The sequence below is a fragment of the Cryptomeria japonica genome, chromosome 1 (genome assembly GCF_030272615.1).
Source record: "Cryptomeria japonica chromosome 1, Sugi_1.0, whole genome shotgun sequence".
NCBI classification, from domain to species: Eukaryota; Viridiplantae; Streptophyta; class Pinopsida; order Cupressales; family Cupressaceae; genus Cryptomeria; species Cryptomeria japonica.
This window is the reverse complement of record NC_081405.1, coordinates 179301057-179307769: the sequence shown is the minus strand read 5'-3', so window position 1 is coordinate 179307769 and position 6713 is coordinate 179301057.

Sequence of the window (6713 nt, the reverse complement as noted above, 5' to 3'; positions counted from 1 at the left end):
CAAATAGGAAGTGGGGAGAGAGAGAGAGAGAGAGAGAGAGAGAGAGAGAGAGAGAGAGAGAGTAGGGGGTAGGAAGAGAGGGATAGAATAGGATAAGGAGAGGGGGAGGGAGAGAGAGTTAGAGATAGAGAGAGAAGGGGATAGGAAGAGAGGGATATAAATAGTGAAAGAGAGAGAGAGAGAGAGAGAGAGAGAGAGAGAGAGAGAGAGAGAGAGAGAGAGAGAGAGAGAGAGAGAGAGAGAGAGAGAGAGTAGGGGGTAGGAAGAGAGGGATAAAATAGGATAAGGAGAGGGGGAGGGAGAGAGAGTTAGAGATAGAGAGAGAAGGGGATAGGAAGAGAGGGATATAAATAGTGAGAGAGAGAGAGAGAGAGAGTAGGATAAGGAGAGGGGGATGGAGGGAGAGGGAGAGAGAGGGAGATTAGGAAAAGGAGAGGGGGAGAGGGAGAGAGAGGAAGATTGGGAAAAGGAGAGGGGGAGAGGGAGAGGGAGAGAGAGGGAGATTGGGAAGAGAGAGAGAGAGAGAGAGAGAGAGAGAGAGAGAGGGAGATTGGGAAAAGGAGAGGGGGATAGGGAGAGAGAGGGAGATTGAAGAGAGAGAGAGAGAGGGGGGTAAGAACTCGTACATATTATGTAAACTAGGAACCAAATAGGAAGTGGGGAGAGAGACAGAGGGAGATAGAGAGAGGGAGGGAAATAAAGATGAAGAAATCACCGGTGAGGAGGGACCTCAAGGAGATCAATCTGGACCAGTCAGCAAGAGTAAACACAACAAAGACACACAAAGATGATGGAGGCAATGCAGAACAAATAGTTTTATTGCATGAAATTTTATTACATCCAACCAGTAACAACCGACATTGTGGTTCTGGTTTTACTCCCTTGTGTTCACGGTCTTTGTCGTGTTTGAGTTTCATATAATTTGACTTTGTTTCTGGTGAGGTCTAGATTCTGGTTTTGGCCTGGTTGATATGTTCTTACCGATTAGTCTTGCAGTGTGTTGAGTGAAGTTGGATTGGGTTGCGGTTGTTCTCTGTGACTTGTAGATTGTGGGTAGTATTCCCGGAGGTCCGTGCCTTGTTTTATTATTTTATGTTTGTTTTAGCGAACATGTTACCATTGCACGTTTCATGAACCGATTGGTCTTTGGGCTGACTTGATTGAGTTGTAACTATTTGCGGATGGTATAAATAGAAGCTTGTGAATTATTTGAGGAGAGAGGATATAAGATAGAAGACAGAGTTAAGAGATCGAGCAAAGATGTAGATCCATTGAGATTCTCAACCAGTTGGACTAAGGCTGGAAGGCTGAGGTCCGGATTAGGGTAGAATTGATAGATTGTTTTTGGAAGCTGATATGATATGTGGATGATCTGTGGAGCTTGTAATTATCTTGTAAGAATCATTTGTATCCTAGAGTGCAATCCAACATGTGGCATGTGTAACTTTTCAGATTGTAATAATATTTATTCAAGTTACTTTTCAGTTATGTGGTCTATGTTGTTACCGGTTGTTCTTTCTATTGTTTCTGGTATCTTGTTACTGGTTACCAGTATATTGTGAATGATTTGTGTGTTAAGATACAAGGTTGGGATGTCCTTCATTGGATCTCCCTTCCTTGACTGCATCAAAAGAGAACGGAGAGAGGGTGAGAATAGAATTGAGAGAGGGAGAGGAAGAGAGAGAGATAGTAGGGCGTAGGAAGAGGGATAGAATAGGATAAGGAGATGGGGAGGGAGAGAGAGTTAGAGACATAGAGAGAAGGGGATAGGAAAAGAGAGAGAGAGAGAGAGAGAGAGAGAGAGAGAGAGAGAGAGAGAGAGAGAGAATGGGATAGGGAGAGAGAGATGGAGAAGAGAGGGTGAGACACATGAGGTAGAGAGAGAAGGAGAAGGAGAAAAGGTTGAGAGACTCGATAGAGAGAGAAGTGTGAGGGGGAGAGAGATCAGATAGAACTCAAGGAGGATAATTAGGGCTCATAATAGACAAACAGTGATGGGGGAAGGAAGACAAGAGAGAGAGAGGAAAAGAAGAGAGGCATGCATGTATACAAACATATATACATATATCTATATAAATATATGCATATATAACTATAGATATGCATATATACATACATAAACACATATTATATATGTATGTCTATACATATGTGTCATAAATGATAAGTTTACAAGCATACATCATTATGTCTTCATAACCCATATGGGTTTTGTGAAACACAAAATAATGGTTTTAGCTCTACATAACCAGTATAGGCTATGTAGAACTCTGAATAATGGTTTTAGTTCTACATAACCCGTATGGGTTATGTAGAACTATGAATAGTACTTTTTGTTTTTTATAATCCGTGTGAGTTTTGGCTTGGTAAGAGAGTTGGGAAATGACCCTAAGGCTTGCAAGCCCATTTTCCCCCTATTTTTATCCCTTGACACATTTTCTCATCTTCCAACATAATTTCTCAACTTCATCATCATCAGGTTTACAAATTATCAAGTAGGTATCTCTAAAATTACCACCATAATCTCACACGTCTTCTCAATTTTTTGACCATATAATTTTTTCTATTTTTGGATAACATTAGCATAGTAAACTTTAATTTTCTTTACTAGTACCTTGACAGTCCTCACAGACATATGTCTACCATTTTTAATAATTTTTGATATACTTGAATAAATTCAAAACAAATTAAATATTATTGTTCTACACTAGATTCTATACATTTAAAAAAAAAAAGTGTTTGGATTTTTGATTATTTTGATGTAAGTTATGCCCAGTGCATGAACAAGTACCAAATTTTCAAGATGCAATCACTTCAAAAACTCATAAAAACAAAAATACTCAATAGAAAATTACAAAAAAATACACAACTTCTAGATCTCACTCTTACCTATCATCTTACCAAAGGGTTTTTTAAAATACTAAATTTAACTATATAGTTTGTGCAACGCACGAAAACATCTATGTTAAGTTTTTCTGAAAAAATCGGGAACAAGTTTTTGTGCACGAGAGGTTTGACCCTCTTAATCTTATCCAATTTTTTTAAAAAGTAGTAGTTTAGAAACTAGATTCAAAGTACTAAAATTCTTATTCTTTTCTCAACTCCTAGTTTTGAGTGCATGACCTTCAAATATGTCTTTGAAGTTTAGGTTTACTTGTTTTTAAAAAAAGAAGTGGCCACTTATACCCCCCTTTTTGTTCACCATCTTGGTGTACTTACCTTGATATGTTCCAGGAGTGTGGTGCAATGCAATTTCCAAGATCATCAAGAGACTTGCTAGATCTATTTTTATATCGTAAAAATGATGGATGATTTTTCTATAGAAATGATTGTTTGAATGAAAAGTGCTCACAATGTGGTGGGTTGTCAAAGTTTGTTGCGTGTTTTCATGAGGGCAGTGAACATGAGTTTGGAAATAATATTGTTGAGAAAAAAAGATATGAGACAGTGAAATATATTTTGAAGAGTGGAGGTGAAGGTTCTAGATGCGAGTTGGTCTCTAAAGAAGTTAGTGTTGCTGATTTTATTTTGGATTTTAAGGAAAATCTTTTCTATAAGTATGCAAGGCACACCCATAGGTCACAGTGGTTGCATCAATAGTTCAGAATACATGTAAGAACTCTTTTCTGATTGGCACTATTATATTGGTGGTTGATTTTGCAAAAAACTATACATTGCAACCACAAAATGAGGTACAATCTTAGTATTACAATTTCATCTAGTTTGCTATTTTTGTTCATATAACATATAGGCATGCCCCTGATAGTACAAAAGAGGATAGGAAGTTAATTAGGGAGTATAATTTTTATCTGAGTGATGATAGATCACACTCCTCCGAGTCTGTGCAACATTGTTTCGAGAATTTTTTTGAGTTCTTGCAGGAGAAAGGTATTGCAATTGATCTTCATCTCATATGGTCATATAACTTCATGGGTCAATTCAAGAATTTGCGTATGTTTTATTGGTTGAGTAGAATGCTTGTAGAGAGGCGTATACCTCATATTTGGAGTTATTTTGAAGCAGGGCATGGGAAGAGGGAACATGATGGAGCAGGTGCATGTTTGAAGAGAGCTCTAGTTAAGGAGCAATTGAGGATTTAAGGTGCAAAATTCTCTGACGCACCTTCTATTGTTGATTTGTGTACTTCAACATTGTCATAGGGAGAGACACTCGATTCAATAGTGTGCAAATTCTTTTGGTTGGTTGAGGAGGGCACAATAGGAGACAGATTTGTTTGTCAAACAATTAAAGATTCTTCAAAGATGCATTCATTTCATAGCTTAGATGCAAGTACATGGACCATTTGGACATGAGAGTTGGCTTGTTTTTGTCAGAGGCATGTTTAGTGTGATTGGGATCAACGCGAGTCAAGTGAGTGGGTTGATACATGGGTTCCACAATATCTAAATCCTTTATCTCAAACAATATCCATGTCAAATGATGATATGGAAAGTTCACTTGACTATATTTTTTATCTTCTACAACAAGGACATGTTTTGCAGTGGTTGCACCATAGAGGAATGAGGACAGATTGAACTATTGGTTGGCACAGTGTACACAAGGAAAGAAAAAGCTAACACAACCAATGACAGATGATGATGGGTTCACATATCCTACAGGTTCAGTTTTTGTTGTAGGAACTTGGTTGTGAACATACATGATTAGAAAGAATGGCATACCTACATTTGAAGACTATGAGGGACATAATACCATTCTCATGTATTTATACCTTATCATAGATACAAATGTCAATTTGTTGAAGCATCAATCAAGACACAAGACCAAAGAGATATGGACAGTGAGTAGTGTTGATCACGAAGCAATACTGGATACTCTTAAGCAAAGAGATGACCCTTCAGGCATACCTGAGTAGTAGGTCTTTATTATCTCTTTTTTTTATCATGCTTTTCATCTCAAATATGATCATAAAATCTTAATGTTCAAGTTTTTTACATGTATATTAAGAACGTGTTAAAAATGGAGGTCTGCTTTGATGAACATTACTATTGCATCACAATTTTTGCATCCACGTAGTGGGTACACTCGATATAGTTTGTATAATCCTACCTCTTTGTTAATCTAACATCTTCATTTATTATCATGCATTTCATTTCAAATAATGATCATAAAACCTTTATGCTAATGCAGTTCTTTTTGAATCATTACAACACCATTGCAATACGATTTTTGCATCAACGTAGTGGGTACACTCAATATAATCCCATCTCTCCATTTATCATTATGTTTATTATGTGTTTATTAACAAATCTTGAAAATGTAGGTATTTTTGATGTTCACGTTGCTTATGTTGGTCTTCATTTATATGTAGGCATTGATCTATGTAAGCTTTTCTCTCAAGACATGAGGATGTCTGATGCACATGAAGTGCGATGCTATATTTGTATATGAGTACATTGATGTAACTATGTTATGATTATATGCGATGTATTTGTACATGACTACAAATATATGCAATGTATTTACACATGAGCACATTGGTGTAGTTGTATTCATGATATACAATGTATTTGAACATGAGTACATTGTTGTAGTTGTATTATTTTGTTCACTTAGATTTGGAGGGCTATCAATTATCAATTGAGAAAATAAATTCCTTGAATCTAAAAATTCTTTATTATATTATGAGAATGGGATTGTTCTTCACCTCTCACTTAAACCCTAATTCAACCCACTCTTTGCATTCATCTTTTTTGTATATCCTCATCATTCTTACTTCAATGCGATAGATTATGTTTTTTCTACTTCTTAAATAATATGGGCCAATTGAAAAATGTGACAGACTGTGTTTCGTCTTCTCTGTATATCCTTATCATGCTTAATTCAATGTGATAAATTTTTTTGCCAACTAAAAAATTGTTGTTCTAAAAATACCGCTCTAGATCTTGTAAATCTGAGAGAGGCTTTTGTAGGCAGCCCTCATGCGACCCTGTAGGTTCAAATAGATCATTTGCAAGTGCCATAGATTTAGAGATACAACCTATCAAATTTTGATGATTTTTCACGCTTAGGGCACTCAAGGGATGGCACCAGTAGGGTACAGCCCTGAGCGTTTGACTGAGTGTGGGGGTAAGGAAGGAGCATGCCTAGGATAATAATACCTAACCACATGTACTAGAACCAACGATTCACACCCACAATGTGTATAACGATAAATTATCCTCATGGCACATTTCATCGAATGAAACTAATGATTTTTTGGCGAATTGAAAAATCGATGTCTTAAAAAGACCCCTTTGAATCTTGTAAATCCGAAATAGTCTTTTGTAGGTAGTCCTCGCATGACCCTGTATGTTCAAACAGATCATTCACAGGTGCCACGGATTCAAAGATACAGCCTGTCAAATTTTGATAATTTTTCACACTTAGGGCACTCAAGGGATAGCGTTGGTAAGGTATGGCCTTGACCGTTCGACCAAGTGGGAGCATAAGACAGGAGAATTCCTAGGGTAATAATCCCTAACTAGATGTTTTGGGACCGACGGTTCATGCCCATGACATGCATAACGAGTAATTATCCTCGTGGCAACATCTCATTGAATCAAACTGACGATTTTTCGCCAACTGAAAAATCATTGTCCTAAAAATACTGCTCAAAATCTTGTAAATCTGAGATAGGCTTTTGTAGGCATCCCACATGTGTTCCTATAGGTTCAAATAGATTATTCCTAGGTGCCACAAATTTGGAGATACAA